The sequence below is a fragment of the Equus caballus genome, chromosome 8 (genome assembly GCF_041296265.1).
Source record: "Equus caballus isolate H_3958 breed thoroughbred chromosome 8, TB-T2T, whole genome shotgun sequence".
NCBI classification, from domain to species: domain Eukaryota; kingdom Metazoa; phylum Chordata; class Mammalia; order Perissodactyla; family Equidae; genus Equus; species Equus caballus.
The window spans coordinates 47,791,013-47,808,878 of NC_091691.1; the positions used below are offsets into that span (position 1 = coordinate 47,791,013).

The window sequence follows — 17,866 nt, forward strand, 5'->3', positions numbered from 1 at the left end:
AGAGCTGACAGGAACATCAGTTATCATTTGATTGCTTCATTTTACAGATAAGGAAAGAGTACTCCAAACTGGTGCCCTGAGCGGGACTAACCTGTGGGTGGGGCTGGGACTAGAACCCAAGGGTAGGGTTTCTCAGCCGGTGCTCTGCGGTAGGGTGACCAACCAGCCTGATTTTCGAGGGACTGTTTCACTCTTAGCACCAAAAGTTCCGCTTCTCCAAAAACCCTTCAGCCCCGTTGGTCCCTCTAAGCTTCTGGTAGGAATAAGCCTTGTTGCTTTATTAAGCAGAACAGTGGGTTTTCTCTCTTCACAGTTTTTCACAGGGGGTAAAACCTTCAGATGCCAATCCTGCATATAAGCAATATTTTAAGCCACTGACACCTAAAATTTCATAAAACAAGCATTTCCAGTTAGCCGTGCTGCTTTTTGATACTCATTTCATGTCATGTCTCATTAGATTATTTTAAATCTATTGAGTAATCTGTGGCTGGCTGTTCAGAGGCAGGAAATACACTTCCAAGTCGACTGAGAATGAGTCCAGTGCTGTTAATAAAGAAATTTCACAAAGTTCTAACTAACTTTGGGGAGTAGCTTACAATCCATCAGACTTGATCCTCTATGTTTGAAAAATTTTGGCCTCTGGAAGATGTTATGAGGAACTTTGGTTGCAGAGCACAGCAATGGAGCGTTAGTGCTGTGCAAACTAAAACATCAAATGACGTTATTCGTCCAAATATCTCACCACAGTGGTTGTTTCCTTTGGAAGGGAGTGGATAAACCCAAGGCTTTTCTTGGCCTGAAATGTGCAGGTACTCAAGAAAAGTGATTATTGCTCCCACAGGTTCAGTTTAGAACAAATGTCTATTGCGTGCTTGCCATATTCTTGTCACAGGTGTTGGCTATTCAAGTAAATTGTATTAAATAAGACAGAAAATGGCTGCTGTCTTCATGGAGCTCTAGTCTAATAGGAAAGAGAAAATTATATAATTACACAAGTATGGATGGAATTATAACTGTGGTAAGCGCTAGGAAGCAGAGAGGTGGATGCTCTGGGACCCTTTGACTGGGCACCAAATCTAATCTGAGGAAGTGACATATAAGCTGAAAGCTGAAAGTTAACTGGGCTCAGACATGGGTAAAGAGCATTCCAGGTGGGAAGACTAGCATGAGCAAAGGCCCTGAGGTGGGGAAAGGGTTTAGCATATATTAAGATACTGAAAGAAAGCCAATGGGCCATTGACTTGATAAGCACAGGAATAATATTTTAATTCCTACAACTGAAGACATCTTTGCAGACTCTACAAGCAATCAGAACCTCTTTAGTAGCTCCATTGGTACCACACCCTTGCACTAAGAGCTTCCAGTCAGTTCCAGGGATGTCATAGCATTATCATTCCTGAAGGAGACCTTGACATCAGTCGACTTCCTCAAGCTGCAACTGGGACTCAGAATGTGGACAAGGCTTGCCAAAATGCACACAGCCTGTTAGAGGCAGAGTGGGAACTGCAAGTGCGGTCCTGGATTCTAAGTTCAAAATCCTTTCTACAACATCCTTATTACCCCTCCATCTTTTTTCCCCCCCTAAGGAAGATTGTCCCTGAGCTAACATCTGTTGCCAGTCTTCCTCTATTTCGTATGTGGGTCACCACCACAGCATGGCTGCTGCCTAGTGGTATAGGTCCGCACCTGGGAACTGAACCCAGTCTGCTGAAGCAGAGTGTGCCAAACTTAAAAACTAGGCCATCTTAAGATGAATTTTTCCTCTGAAGTCTCCCACTCCCAGAGCCCTTTGGAGTTTGCCAACCAAAAGACCACTCCTCTTCCCCGCCTCTCTTGATGTTGCCAGCACCAGTCCCATCAGAGCCTGCTAGGGGTGCTCTTCCTTCACTGCCTGAACTGTTGCCCCTCACACTTGTTGGCAAAACCCTAGCACCTACAGAGGAATTTGTGGGTGTCTCCAATGGGAGTCTCAAAAGAAGTTCTTGTGTAATCACCACCCTTGGTTCTCCCTCCTGTCTAGCATTTGAAGGCCACCGTTCATCTTGTCAACAGTAACCATTGTGGGAGTTATCATAAACCTGGCTGCTTTGAAAATCACTCATAGCTTCACCATCCTCTGTCTCTACTTCTCATGAGAGCCTAGTGTCAGTGTTCATCCTCACCTTGTTGCCACGAGTCACCAAACCAACCAGATAGTTATGACACAGTATGTCAAGATGAACGCTTGTCATTCACCATTGCAGAATAGGTGGCAGGAAAACCCCACAGATCCTCGGACCTAGGACACTAGGGAAACTGAATATCAGATTTTTTTTTTCAATGAACATAAAGAAAGAACAATCATTTCTTTTATCTTGAAATATCCCTGCAAGGAACCCCTGGTACATGTTGTCCCTCTGGGAGAGACAGATGGAGGCCACTGCAGTCTCCTGGTTGGAAAGGGGCCGCCTGCCAAGGTTTCTCAGGAATATGTGTCACTTTGTGGTATCCCTATTTTCCTCCCCAATAAAATAATAATTTGGCAGACTTTGAGATGAAGATAGTAAATCAATACCAGATTGCAAAAGTTGCAAAAATGTTCTACCAATTCATCAAGCAGCGTCTAAGACCTTGAGAGCTGCCCAGGGGAAGGAGCGCCCTGCCCTGGAGCGCTCTTGGATTTAAGTCAGTGAGGATCCGACATTCTTGTCAAGTGATGAGAAGCCACAGAGAACAAGATTTGCTTCTAATCTTCAGGCTGGTTATGCAGGTGCAACAGAAGTGAGAGGGACTCTTCTGCAAAGCTGTGCTTTTGAAATCGCTCTTTCAGCAGTCATTCCATATTGCCGTGCTGGGTCTGGAGAGGCAGAACCATATTAGAATTCCACGAAAAACCTTTCGGATAGAATTCAGGGTGAGTAGCTTATCGTCACTACTATATTCTTAATAAGCTGTTAGCTAGGGATCATTTCTAAGTGTAGGACCAATTTGCCTTTAAACCATCAATATAAACATGTTGGTGCTCATAGAACATGGCCCCTTACTGAAAAGAGAGAATGCCTCTTTGCAAGGCTGAATTTAATTCCCAAAATGGGACAAAACTGTGAACCTGAAAAACTGCTATTAATGAATGGGGTACATCCTAATTTTGAGGAATTTTGGAATCATATTTGTAGAAGAGTCAGAAGAGATTCTTCTTGTAGTGACGTGAATACCTAGGAGGTTAATTAACCTAAGTAATTGTAAAGCCTCTTGGGGGAAAAGCAACAAAGATCTACTGTTGGAAGGGAAATTAATCAGGCCATATCTGCACGGGATTGTCAGTGGCCACAGAAACCTGTCTTGAGAATTGACTGCATCTCAGACCCTGGGCTATCTGGCATGAGGGCACACCCACCCAGAAACGTCCAGCAGACTCCTGTGCTGCCAGACGGGGAGAGAAGTTTTCCAGGACTGACATTTCTGCAGTGATTGTCATTTATTTTCTTCACTGTCGTGATCTGTCTCTCTCCCCCATACTTCTCACCTTCAGGAAAATTTTAGAAGTTGCTGGTTCCCTCATAGATTCTGCAAATATAAAGTTGTCCTCTAAAATATGTTGAAGAAAAGGAAATTTTAAAGCACATTAATTCTTTCATGAATGGCATTTATTCGTTTGAGTTCTGTTGTAACTTCCAAACATGGCCAGAAAAGAAAATGATCTACTGAACGGGGTGGCCTGAGGCTTCTCTGCTCTCCGAGAACAATGATTGAGGATCCCGGCATCAGGTGTTCCACGGTTAGAACCACACAATTTGGGGATTGCCTAGTCCACCCACTACCTTTTGAGTTCAAAACCATTCCTTCAAGCCAGTGAGAATTTTCATGTTCTAGTAACAACTCTACAAGAATCCCTCTCATGATGGGATTTCCTGGGAAACTGAGTGTTGATTGGTTTATATTTACTGCTGTAGTTTTTTTCATTGCATGTCATGTTTTGGGGTGTTGGTTTTTGTATTTTCTTGGCCAAACCCCAAAAATCAATGTCATCTCAGGAAAATAATAAAATCCACCATTGAAAACTTCCTCCCTGTCTTTCTAGTCTCTTCTACACCCAAATATCCAGCTTCACCAAACTGCTTATCATATCCGATCAAGCTTGGCGCGATTTGCCCTTGCTCTGTAGTTTCCCTCTGCCTAAAACACCATCCCCACCTCCATCGCCACCCTGCTCACTTCTCCATCCCCCAGTTCCTGCAGCACGGCCATTTCCTCCATTGCCTGTCCTCACAGCTGGAAAGAATCGGTCTTTTGCTGTTGCTTTCAATGTGCATTTTCATGACGACTAGTGGAATGGAACGTTTCCATTGTCACTTGTAACCTTTCTTCTGTGACACACTTGTTCACGTCCTCTGCGCGGTTTACTGTTGAGAATTTGTCCACAGGAATATTTATAAAATTTCTGTGTGTACTAAAGATATTGATCCTTTCCCTGCTATGAAAGTTGCAATTATCCTCGAGTTTTTTGTTGGACTTTCATTGTTGTTTACAGTATTTTTGAAATGCGTTCATTTTTGTGTCATCTTTTTAAAAATGTGTGGCTTCTGCTGTTGATGGCCTTCCCATTCACTTAAATTTTCTTTTAAAATTTTTATGGTTCACTTTTTTTTTTTTTTTAAAGATTTTATTTTTTTCCTTTTTCTCCCCAACGCCCCCCGGGACATAGTTGTGTATTCTTCGTTGTGGGTCCTTCTAGTTGTGGCATGTGGGACGCTGCCTCAGCGTGGTCTGATGAGCAGTGCCATGTCCGCGCCCAGGATTCGAACCAACGAAACACTGGGCCGCCTGCAGTGGAGTGCGCGAACTTAACCACTCGGCCACGGGGCCAGCCCCTATGGTTCACTTTTTTACGTGTAAATGCTAACTCATCTGGAACTTGTTTTGGTGCATGATTTGAGAAAAAGATTAAATCGACTGCCTGCCAAATTGATAGCCGAGTATCCCATCAAAATTTATTGAATAAACAATTTTTTCAAACTTTAAAATTACTTTTTCAAGTACCTCCTGGAATTTCTTGAAATTTCAATCTACTTTTATTTGTATTAAGTTAAATATATGTGCTACACTATTCAGATATATACATAATGTATAATATATATAATATATAATAAATATGTATTTAAGCTTTCTTTTTTCATGAATATTATCTCATTTGTTCTCCACATTCAGCAAGTGAAGATTTTTATCACAACTTTTTAGATGAATTAACTGAGCCCAAGAAAATTAAAATTACCTCTTGCCTAAGATCACACAGTCGGTATTTTCAGAGCCAAAATTCAAACACAGGTCATTCTGGTGCTAAGGCATATGAGCTTATAAATTATTTTCTTTTATATAAATATTTGAAAACATTTTATGATTCTAGAGAATTACAGAGTTCTATATATGATTGAGTCATGAGGAAACAGATTTGTCATGACAAGTACTATTCTAATACCAGTAAGGTATTTAAGTGATCTTTCAATTAATAAAATACAGAATCATCTCAAAATGCAACATACAAAAATGCATACCAATATATTTTGGTTCTGACTTTTGGTGAAATAACAAAGTACTGGAATAGTCATTAGAGTTAGTTTTTAACACAAAGCCAAGACAAATAAAACAGCTCAGATGACCATCTAAAGCCATGTGATTTTAGCTTGGTGGGTATTCATTTGGGTAAGGATACCAAAAGGAGAGGAAAACACATTTACTGCACAAATATTTAATAATCTAGTTGGTGGCAGGCCTTCTGCTAGGTATCGTGTTGGCCAGGATGTGGACAAATTAAAGCCCTTGTACACTGTCACACAAGGCAATGCAAAGTGGTGCAACCACTATGGAAAATGGTATGGTGGTTTCTCAAAAAGTTAAAAATAGAACTACCTTGTGATCCAGCAATCCCACTTCTGGGTATTTATCTAAAAGAATATGGGACTATAAGATATCCCATATTCATGGATTGGAAGACTTAATATTGTTAAAATGTCCAGACTATCCAAAGCAATCTATAGGTTTAATGCAATTATTATCAAATGATTCTATGGGATGATTCTATGATTCTATGGGAAACAAAAACAAACATGGTATCTGTCCTCATAGCATTTATAGTCAAGTGGAGGACGTACAGTAATCAAATATCATATAACTAATGTAAAATTCAACTGTAATATGAGCTATAAAGGAAAGGTACACAGTACTCTAAGATTATATAATAGGGAAATTTGACTGGGAAGGTCAAGGAAAGTTTCTCTGAGGACATGACGATTGACATCTGAAGGAGCAGGCTACAAAGAAGAGAGGAAACTGTCTTCCAGGCAGAGGGAAAAGTCATGTGCAAAGGTGAGGTAGGAAAGGAGTACAAGTTTCTGGGGAAGACGTCAGTAGCTGGAGTACAGAGTGTGTTGCAAGTTGAACTTGGAAAGGAAGTCTACGTAAGGTCCTGTTGTACATTTGAGAATTTGGGTGTTTAACCTAGGAATGATAGGAAGCCACTGAAAAATTTTAAGCAGACTCTCACATGATGAGATTTGCTTTTCAAAAAGTTTACTTTGATAGAAGATGGAGAAAAATCAGAAGTGGCATGAGCAGGTATGGTGAGATACCCATGAGGCTATTGCAATGGTCCCGGAGAGAGGTGATGGCAGCTTGAACTCAGTGGGGAGCTGGGAGGAGAGTGACAGACTTAGTAAAGGACTAAACATAAAGATGAGGTAGATGGAGGTATCAAAGACAACGCTGGTGTTTCTTCTTTCTAAAATATTTAGAAGTTGGTGTCAGGCACTGAGATAGAGCGCATGGGGGAAGTCCCACTCTGTGGGGAAGATCTCAAGTTTGTTTAGTAGAGTTCGAAACACCTTTGCTGAGTTCAAAGTGTCTGAGACATTCTAGAAGAAACTTCAAGCAGGTGAACTGAACTTTAGTGAATGTGTTCCTTTTTGTTCTAACTGCTATTACTGATATTGTAGAAAGCTATTAAACAGGGACATTGCAACAGGCCAACTTTCTGAATTTCCTTGTTGGTTTTAATTGTTTTTCAGATGTTTTTCTTTGATTTGCAATAGATGCTATATTTACAAATAATAAGTTTTACCTCCTCAGTTATAACATTTACTATCCTCAGATCTCTTTCTTGTATTATTACCTAGGCTCAAACCTCTAAAATAGACTTAAATAAGGATTATTCTATTTGTCATCCTTGTTTTATTTCTGACTTTAATGAAAATGCTTCTAGTTCAGTATGCCCCAAACTTGCTCTGCTAAATACTAATTTTATAAGAAATGCTAATGATTCAGAGAAAAATAACAATAGGTACTAATATTTTCTCTTCCAAAATGTGTTTTAATATAATCATATAATAAATATGTTAATATAATGTATATTAAATATATATTTATACGAATTATTAAGTAATAGGTAATTATGCAATGATTTGCCTTCAATAAAGTAAAATTGTCTCTGTTTGCAGATGACATGATATTGTATATAGAAAACCCTGAAGACCCCACACCAAAACAAAAATAAAAACAAAAAAACCTGCTCAGACTAATAAATGAATTCAGGAAAGTCTCAGGAAACAAAATCAACATACAAAAATCAGTTGTGTTTCTATACACTAATAACAAACACTTTGAAAAGGAAGTTAGGAAAATAATGCCATTTAAAGTAGGATCAAAAAGAATAAAACAGTTAGGAATAAACTTAACTAAGGAAGTGAAAGGCACACACTGAAAACTATAAAACATTGATGAAAGAAATTAAAGGCATGAAAAAATGAAAAGAAACCCCATATTCACGGATTGGAAGACTTAATATTGTTAAAATGTCCAGACTATTCAAAGCAATCTATAGGTTTAATGCAATCATTACCAAAATCCCAGTGAGAGGGGGCCAGCCCTGTGGTGTGGTAAAGTTTGGTGCACTCTGCTTTAGCAGTCTGGGTTCACAGGTTTGGATCCCAGACACAGACCTACACTACTCATCAGCTATCCTGTGGTGATGACCCACATATGAAGTGGAGGAGGACTGGCACAGATGTTAGCTCAGGGCTAATCTTCCTCAGCAAAAAAAAGCACAAAAAAACCCACAAAAATCCCAATGACAATTTTTACAGAAATAGAAAAACAATTTTATAATTCATATGCAATCAAAATAGACCACAAATAGCCAAATCAATCCTGAGAAAGAAAAACAAAGCTGGAAGCATCACACTTTCTGATTTCAAATTACAAAGCTACACTTATCAAAACTGTGTAGTACTGTCATAAAGACAGACATATATGCCAGTGGTACAAATAAAGAGCTCAGAAATAAATCCATGCATATGTGATCAACTGATCTTCAACAAGGGTGTCAAGAATACACAATGGGGAAAGGACAGTCTCTTCAACAAATGGTGTTGGGAAAACTGGATATGCAAGAGAATGAAATTGGACTCTTATCTTGAACCACACACAAAAATCAACTCAAAATGGATTAAAGACTTAAATGTAAGACCTGAAACTGTAAAACTTCTAGAAGAAAATGTAGGGGAAAAGTTTCGTGACATTGATCTTGGTAATTTCTTGAATATGACACCAAAAGCACAGGCAACAAAAGCAAAAATAGACACATGGGACTACATTGAACTAAAAAAACCTTCTGTACAACAAAGGAAGCAATCAATAGAGTGAAAAGGCAACCTGTGGAATGGGAGAAAATATCTGATAAGAGGCTAATTTCCAGAATAAGGAGCTCCAACAACTAGGTACCAAAGAAACTAATAACCCAATTAAAAAATGGGCAAAGGACTTGAATAGATATTTCTCCAAAGAAAACATACAAATAGCCAACAGATATATGAATAGATGCACCAATCATCAGGGAAATGCAAATCAAAATACAGGGGCCGGCCCAGTAGCACAGTGGTTAAGTTGGCACATTCTGCTTCAGGGGCCCGTGGTTCACTGGTTTGGGTCCCAGGTGCGGACCTACGCACCGCTTGTCAAGCCATGCTGTCCCACATATAAATGGCAAAGATGTTAGCTCAGGGCCAGTCTTCCTCAGAAAAAAGAGGAGGATTGACAGAAGATGTTAGCTCAGGGCTAATCTTCCTCAAAACAAAGAAAAAAAGAAATCAAAATGCAATGAGATATCATCTCACACCTGTCAGGATAGCTATTGCCAAAAAGACAAAAGACAGCAAGTGTTGGCCAGGATGTGGAGAAATTGGAGCCCTTGTACACTGTTGTACAAGGCAATGCAAAATGGTGCAGCCACTATGGAAAGTGGAATAGAGGTTCCTCAAAAAGTTAAAAATAGAACTACCTTAAGATCTAGTAACCCTACTTCTGGGTATTTATCTAAAAGAATTGAAATCCAGGGGCTGGCCCGGTGGCACAACGGTTAAGTGTGCACGTTCCGCTTTGGCAGCTCAGGGTTCGCTGGTTTGGATCCTGGGAGTGGACATGGCACGGAGTGGCAAGCCATGCTGTGGTAGGCGTCCCACATATAAAGTAGAGGAAGATGGGCATGGATGTTAGCTCAGGGCCAGGCTTCCTCAGCAAAAAAGAGGAGGACTGGCAGTAGTTAGCTCAGGGCTAATCTTCCTCAAAAAAAAAAAAAGAATTGAAATCCAGATCCTGAAGAGATATTAGCCCTCCTATGTTCATTGCGGCACTCTTCGCAATAGCCAAGGTGTAGAAACAACCTAAATGTCCATGGACAGACGAATGGATTTAAGAAACATGGAATATACATACAGTGGAATGTTATTCAACCTTAAAAATGAAGGAAATCCTACACACGTGACATCATGGATGAACCTTGAAGATATTATGCTAAGTGAAATAAGCCAGTCACAGAAGGACAAATACTGCATGATTCCACTTACGTGAGAAATCTAAAATAGTCTAACTCATAGAAGAAAAGCATAGAACGGCAGTTGTCAGGGGCTTTGGGGAAGGGGAAATGGAAAGTCATTGTTCAATGGGTAGAAAGTTTGTCATGCAATATGAAAAAATTCTAGAGATTTGCTGTACAACATTGTGCCTATAGGTAACAATACTGTATTTCATGCTTAAAAATCTGTTAAGTGGTTAAATTTCGTGTTAAGTATTCTCTTACCACAATAAAATAAAATGAAATAATTTAAAACTCTATGGATATCTGAGAACCCTAGTAAGTTGCATGAGAGGGCATCAAATGCCTAAATAATCTTTAATCTTTACTCTTGATACACAAGCCTCATTTATTATCTTGTGGTCTATTTAATAGTCACTGATCTATGTTAAAAACATTTATGTATATTATTATTATTGTTTATTAAATAAGTTGTTTTGTTTTGTTTTGTTTGTTTTCTCGTTTTCCTGGAGCACATATAGAGTAGCGGTGGAGTTTGGTTGGACAAATGACTTTCCTGTCCTCTGCGTCCTCATCCATGGTTAGTATGGTGTCTACCAGAAGTTTCAAGCATTAAATTAAACTATATTTGTAAGACATTTAGCCCAGTGTTTGAGACTTAACAATTAACAAATATTAGCTATTATTCTCTTTACACAATGAAGTTCAACATGACTCAAAGAAGGAAGTCAGCTGTAAAAGAAAAGCAGTCTCATGGGTTTCAAATCATCTTAATCACACAGGCCCAGAGGCAGCATACTTCAAACACAAGGTTATCTGTCTCACCCTGTAGTTTCTAAAGATACAAATGAAAACTCTTCAAGAAGAAACAATACCCAATTTGAACAAGTAGATATCAGGTAGTAAGAAAGGTACAATGAAGTTATTTGCCCTTTGGGTTTCCTTCCACTGTACATAGAGATACGCTGGACGTGTGGTGTGTATTGTGAGATAGAACATTCTCTAACATCTCCATTAGACCCCACTGGGCCTCAGAAGATTTTGGAAGAAAATCTTGCTGTTGGTGATCTTCCTCCTTCTACTACTCATGGTATCTGTGAAAAAAGGGATTCTCATGTAATACTGCAATAAAAACAAAATATAGGAGTAGAGGATGCAATCCAGCAGCAATAGCTTCCATATTTACTGGATGTGAGCTAAACAGACACAAAAGCAATGCTTTTGTATTTTAATCATTTTGGTCTTATTAAATAGCATAAAATCTAAAATAAAAGACGTCAATTTATTTTGATATATTTTTTGCTTAGTTAACAACTAAAATTTGTTTCCCCTAGCTGTCTTGCTTATTTCAGTTCTGTTTCAATGTTTTAAAATGCATATGTCAACTTTTTTATAATTTCTTGCAAAAGCTATGTATTTGTATATGCATAAATATATACACATATATCTTTTGAATTTGTTGAATGAGCTAGAATGCATAGGGTATAAGAAAGGGCGATCTTACTCTTTCTCACCACTGGCCCTTCAAGTCTGTTCTTTGACTTGTTTTTCCCCACTCCTGGCTTAAATATCAAGCATGTTCATAGTTTATCTGGTCTTTTTCAGATAATGAAAGTTCAATCCTGTAAAATAATTGCACATCTCCAATTTGTCATCTGAGTAAAAATATCTCCCTTTCTCCCGTGACTTGGAAGTCTGCAGTGGAGGGGCGAGAGCTTTAATGCCCATATCTGGCTCCACTCCACTCTCTCATCTACTTGCAAGTTGCTATGTTAAACCCCTCCAGGCTTGGGCATGAGCTAGGAGTTTGGGGGAAGGTAGGAGAAGAGAGGACAGCCAAGAGACAGAAACGTCTTAATTGGCTTGTCCATTTGTAACCTGGAGTAGATGCCCTCTGCATCTGGTAGACTCCTTAGGATGATGCATTCTTTCTTGGTGTCCTCCTGTGAGTTCTTCAGGGCTCCTTCCTCTGCAACCCACCACGACTATTGCTGGGACCTCTCACCTATGCATCCTTCCCTCTAACTGCTAATGGCCAGCACCAGGATTTCTAAAGGTTTCTCTCTTCTTTGGAGTCAGCTTGTCCAGCGTCCGCTTCAAGATGATACACTTCAGCCCCATTCCATTTGGCCCATGAGGAACTCATATGTTCTTTGCCTTGCTCAGCTCAAGAAGTCAGGCTTTTTCCAATGCAGTATCTTCCCTTGGCTTTGCAATCTTGGAGCTCCTGACCAGTCACAGCCTCTTCCCTTTAAACTTCTCAGGGGTCAATCAGATATCAGTTCTTGTCTCTCTCTAACCAGGGAATCCATGTCAAGCTTTTCAAATGGTACTCTGCAAACTTTGTTTCTTGACTTGTAGACCCCTCCTCCCTTCCTCCATGGGAAAGATACACGGCTCACTAGCCATTTCCAAAACATAGTCAACATAGCCCTCTTCACTTACGATGAATTGTTTGTCTTCTCTTTTACAGCCTAGAGGGGAATGATGGCCTAATGCTGGCAGAGGATTCCATAGTTTCTTAACTCATCCTGCTAACACAGTCTAGCACCTTCCAAGGAGTACAGGATGTGGAGATATTTAACAACTATTGTACTTGTTCTCAGATTTGGGGGCCTCAGCTGAAACTCTGAATCAACAGGAAAAGTCACATCTTAACATAGTATTATGTATATGTCATAGGCTCTTACTAGTAGTTCTTCGGTGTATTATGATTTAAATCATGTTCCTTGACAAAATAAATTTGGAAAACACTGCTCTATTGTTTTGCTTTTAAGTATGATGTAAGCTATTGGTTTGGGATAACTTTTTAATCTTGTTAAGGGAGTATTCTATATGCAATTTATTTAACTTTTTATCAGAAATGGATATTAAATTTTGTTAAATGCCTTTGACATTTGTCAAGATGAACATAAAGTTTGTCTCTTTTGACCCATTGATGTGATCAATGATATTTTTAGATTTCCCAATATTGAATCATTCATGGTTTCCTAGAGCATTATTCTTTTAATATAACGCTAAATTAGATTTGCTAGTGTTTTTTCTCTGTATTCATAAGTGAGCTTGGTCGAAAACATTTTGTTCCATCTTTGTCAGATTTCAGTATATGCTAGATTTTTAAAGAAAATTCAAATCACTCCATATTCTATTCAAGTCATAGTCCTCTTTTAAAAAAACTTTGCAAATATTACAATATTTGCAAATATTGAAGTATAATATATGTATACAAAAGTACACATATCAATTAATTTTCAAAAAATAACCACACCTGAGTAACCAACACCCAGATCAAGAAACACCAACATCAGCACTCCAGCATCTCTCCTCACTTTCCCTTCCACTAAGGTAACCTTAGAGTAAGAGTAACTCTCCCTTCCACCTAAGGGTAACTATTATCCTGACTTTCAACAGCATAGACTAAATTTTATCTGTCTTTATACATTATCTAAATGGAGTCATCATATGTACTCTTTTGTGTTGATCTTGTTTAAGTCACTGTTATAAGATTCAGCCATAGTATTGTGTGAGGTTGCATACAGTTTATTCTCACTGAAGCATAATATTCCATTGTATGCATATGACAAAAATTACTTACCCATTCTACTGTTGTTAGGCATTTAGGTTATTTTCAGTTTGAGGTCGTTACAAATACTGCTTCTATAAACAGTCCAGTGCACGTCATTTTTTGAATATATGCACATATCTCTGTTGGGTATATACTTAGGAGCAGAATTGCTGGGTCATAGGGAATGCGTATGGGTTGTTTAGCATCTTATTATTATTTTGTAGGAGTTCTTTATATATTCAGAATGCAAAGGAAAAGAATACAAAAAGATATATCATGCAAACAGCAACCATAAGAAAGCTGGAGTGGCTATACTAATACCACACAAAATAGGCTTTAGAACAAAAATTGTTACTAGAGACAAAGAAGATTTTATTATGATAAAAGAGTCAATTCATCGAGAAGATATAACAATTATAAGTATATATGCACCTAACAACAGAGCCCAAAAATAAACAAAGCAAAAACTGACAGACTTGAAAGGAGAAATAGACAATTCAAAAGTAATAATTGGAGACTTCTATACATCACTCTCAATAATAGAACAACTAGAAAGAAGATCAACAAGGAATATAAGACGTTAATATAGGATTAAATCTTCATGGTTTGAGGTTACGCAAAGCCTTCTTATATATGACACCAAGAACACAAGTGACAAAAGAAAAACTAGGTGAATTAGATTCTATCAAAATTAAAAATTTTGGTGACTCAATGGAGACCATTGAGAAAGTGAAAAGACAACCCACAGAATAGGAGGAAAAATTTGCAAATCACGTATCTGATAAGGGGACTTGTATCTAGAATAAATAAATAGCTCTTAAAACTCAATAATAACAAAAAAAAGACCCAATTTAAAAACGGCCAATGGATATGAATAGACATTTCTTCAAAGAAGATATACAAATAGTCAATAAGCACATGAAAAGATGACCAACATAATTAGTCATTAGGGAGATGCAAATCAAAACCACAATGAGATAACACTTCACACTCATGAGGATGGCTGTACAAAAAGATAATAACAAGTGTTGACAAGGATGTGGAAAAATTGCAACCTTGTATATTGCTAGTGGTGATGAAAAATGCAGCAGTCTCTTTGGAGAGCAGTCTGGCAGTTCCTCAGAAGATTAAACATAGAATTATCTTATGACCCAGCGATTCCACTCATAGCTGTACACCCGAGACAGATGAAAACATATGTGCACACAAAAACTTGTACACAAATGTTCACAGCAGCATTATTCATAGCAGTAAAACATGGAAACTACCCAAATGTCTATCACTTAATGAATGGATAAATAAAATGTGGTATATCCATATAATGGAATGTTATTCAACAAACAGGAATGAAGTATTGATACAAGCTACCCCATCGATGAACCTTGAAAACATTATGCCCAGTAAAAAAAGCCAGTCACAAAAAACCACATATTGTATGATTATCTGAAAGGTCCAGATCAGGCAAATCCATAGAGATGGAGAGTAGATCAGTGGTGGCCTGGGGCTTGGGGATTTGGGGACAGAGGATTGGGGAGTGATTGCTAATCAGTATGAGATTTATTTTATGGGTAATAAAATATTCTGAAATTAATTGTTGTGGTGGTTGCACAACTCTGAATACACTAAAAACTATTGAATTGTACACTTAAATGGGTGAATTAGATGATATATGAATTACTTTTCAATAAAGCTGTTAAAAAAAGAACAATTTTCACCTTGAACCATTCATGCTTACATTCTTTAAAGTATTATCATTCTTTAATATGTTCCATCATGCTCAGAATACACTGCTAAGAGGTCAATAAATGCTAAACAATGGAGTAAAAACTTCAGTCGGACTAGACTGACTGAAGAGATAGGATACTTTCAGATCTCTCCTGTACATACAGATTTAGACTAGCCCATGGGATTTTGATCTGATGAAGAACAGAACCCTTCCTGGGTTAGATGAGAAAAGGAAGCACCCCAAACAACAAGACAACCAAGCCACAAGCCAGTGCACTCCTATCTGCATAGCTGATAAGGACCATCTGATGCAATGAGGCCATTTTCTCCACAAAGTCACAATATTTATTTTAACACCACTGAATATGGAGTGTGTGTATATATCTATTTAGTGATAAAGCATTACTCTAATATGTGCACAGGGTCTGAACAAGATCAATTCATCAGGGTAATCATGCAAGCCTATGTATGAGAGAGGTTGTTTATACAGGGGGTTGATAGAGTACTGTGATATAAGCCATAGAGAACCGCTGTCTAACGCTCATAATACATAATATATATTTCACAATACAAGCATTATATAAATAATTAATAGCGTGGACTAGTGATAGTACTGATATGAATAAGAGAGATAGTATGCAAGAAGTTCTGCTGGAATCCTCCGCTCTTAACGGTAGGATAGAAATGCACAGCCTGGCCCAGCACATCACACCTTGTAGGGGCATTCTTTATCAAGCATCGCCTTGTAGGATGGCTGATTTCCCTCCTCAATGACTGCTATTCCTGCAGATACAATTTTGAGGCATTTTATTTGTAAGTTAAAAAAAATGTTTCTACCGTCTATTTGTACGAAAGTCAGCATGGAAGGAAATTGCCCTGTGAAACCGCACAATAAAATACAACTGTGTGAACTGCTTAGAGGCCAGCATTTTTCTCAGAAATGTCTTATTCAGAAACAGACTAAGCTTAACTGGCAAGATATTGGCTAGCCTATATGTAATTTATCTTTCAACCATTACTCAGTGCTTCCCCAAACTCCCCACTGTCTACCTAGAGAAGAGCACTGTGCTGATATTTAGCTCATGTCCCCAAGGATCTCTCTTTTCCCTAATGCATATGTATTAATTCCCATTAACCTCATTTAGAGCGAGGAGCAACGTGGGTATGAGGAGGCCAGATGGAGGCGAGTGTCTGTTATGGTTATGAGAACTCTTCCCATTATCATTCAGCCTTTATTTGCTCAATCAATTTACATTGTGAGTAACTCATTTTTGAGGACTGGTTCATTTTCCTCTGGGACTGCTGGCAAAGACGTGAATTCCCTCACTCCCTTTCCTGGAGCTAGAATTTATAATAGCTGTGAAAGACACTGAAAAAACGGAACTCTCCAAATGAATGCAGACATTTGCAGACAGAAAGTGCACTGGAAGAGCATTTGTGAAAGGGCAGTTGCTAGCGATGGCCCAGTGAGTTTCTCGCACAGAGAGGCTAGGCCCATGAATCATGTCTGCTCCTTGTCCGTCAACACCCTAGAGACTGGGCATTCCCCTGCTCTACCCTCACCCACTTAAAGCTTCATGGAAACTGAAGGAAAACCAAACAGGTATTTATAAGTCTTTCCGAGTCCTGTGATTCACTGGTGCCATCAATCCACTTCTCAAGTCTCAACCCTCCAGAGTAATGAAGAGATGGGAGTCAACTGATGGTCAACTCTCAGGCTGACACAGAGGGGTATAGGGACTGCTGACCTCACACTCTGAATTTCTTTAGGTCCTCAGGAGCCACAGTTCTAAGACTCTAGAATTTGCAGTCACAATATAGGTCCTTTACGTGAGACAGGGTCAGAAAGGCTCTGTCTAAAATTTGAGGGAGCTTCCAATCTCTGAGCGGTTTGCTCTTCAGTAAATCACTGTGTCCTGCTTCCGTGAAAAGTAATATCACAGTCCTTTGAAAAGGAAAAAACTCTAGTTTTAATTTAAGGGATGAATCAAAGAACGTTAAGGTGTATTTTAAAGTTAAGAAATCAAGAAGAAAGGAGTGGCCAACTGGGTCAAAGGGTGCTGAGAGCTGAGGCAGATGAGGGTGGAAAAGTGTGAGATTTGCGTGATTTCTCCCACCCATGAGGTAATAGAATTAGGATGAAACCCTGAACAGTGGCTTTATGGGTCCATCTTGAGCTGGGGGTCTTCTAGGCTGGGACAATGGAGAGAAGGAAAAGGATTCAAGGCTGCTTTTAAAGATGGACCATACAAATCAAGCCAGAAAAGGAAGCATGTGAGTGCACGAGGGCCTGACTGATGATGAGAAAGTTAGGGAGGTAGTGAATTGCCACCCGTAGATATATTTAATCTTCACAATAATCCCACAGGGTAACTGGGGTTTAGAGAGATTAATTAACTCGCCCAAAGTCACACAGCTAACAAGAAGTGGATACGAGACTTAAACTTGCTTTGCCTGACTCCACATGTGCCTCCACAGCCACTAATGTGCACTGTCCACAGACATGGTCAGTAACTTCCCTTCTGCCTCTGGGTAAAGGGCCAACTCTGACCAGCTGCAACGGGAGCCAGCAGGAGAGATGTCAATCCTGGACTGGGCAGAGCTGATCCACTGAGAGATTCAAGGTCCCTCTGGGGTGTCCTGATTCTGCTGTGGGCCATGATCAGCTCACTCACAGCAGGTTTACAGAATGTCAAGTAACAGGATGATTTGTAAGGTCCACATTTTATATCAAG

At 39.0% G+C, this 17,866-nt stretch overlaps 1 long non-coding RNA gene across 1 annotated transcript; it reads left to right on the top strand.

Moving 5' to 3' along the window:
- Positions 1-2,504: 2,504 nt before the first annotated feature.
- LOC138915261 (uncharacterized) lies at positions 2,505-12,597 on the top strand. The gene is made up of 3 exons (XR_011420950.1): positions 2,505-2,893; positions 10,363-10,421; positions 12,315-12,597. It is a non-coding gene; the product is annotated as an uncharacterized lncRNA (long non-coding RNA).
- Positions 12,598-17,866: the final 5,269 nt, after the last annotated feature.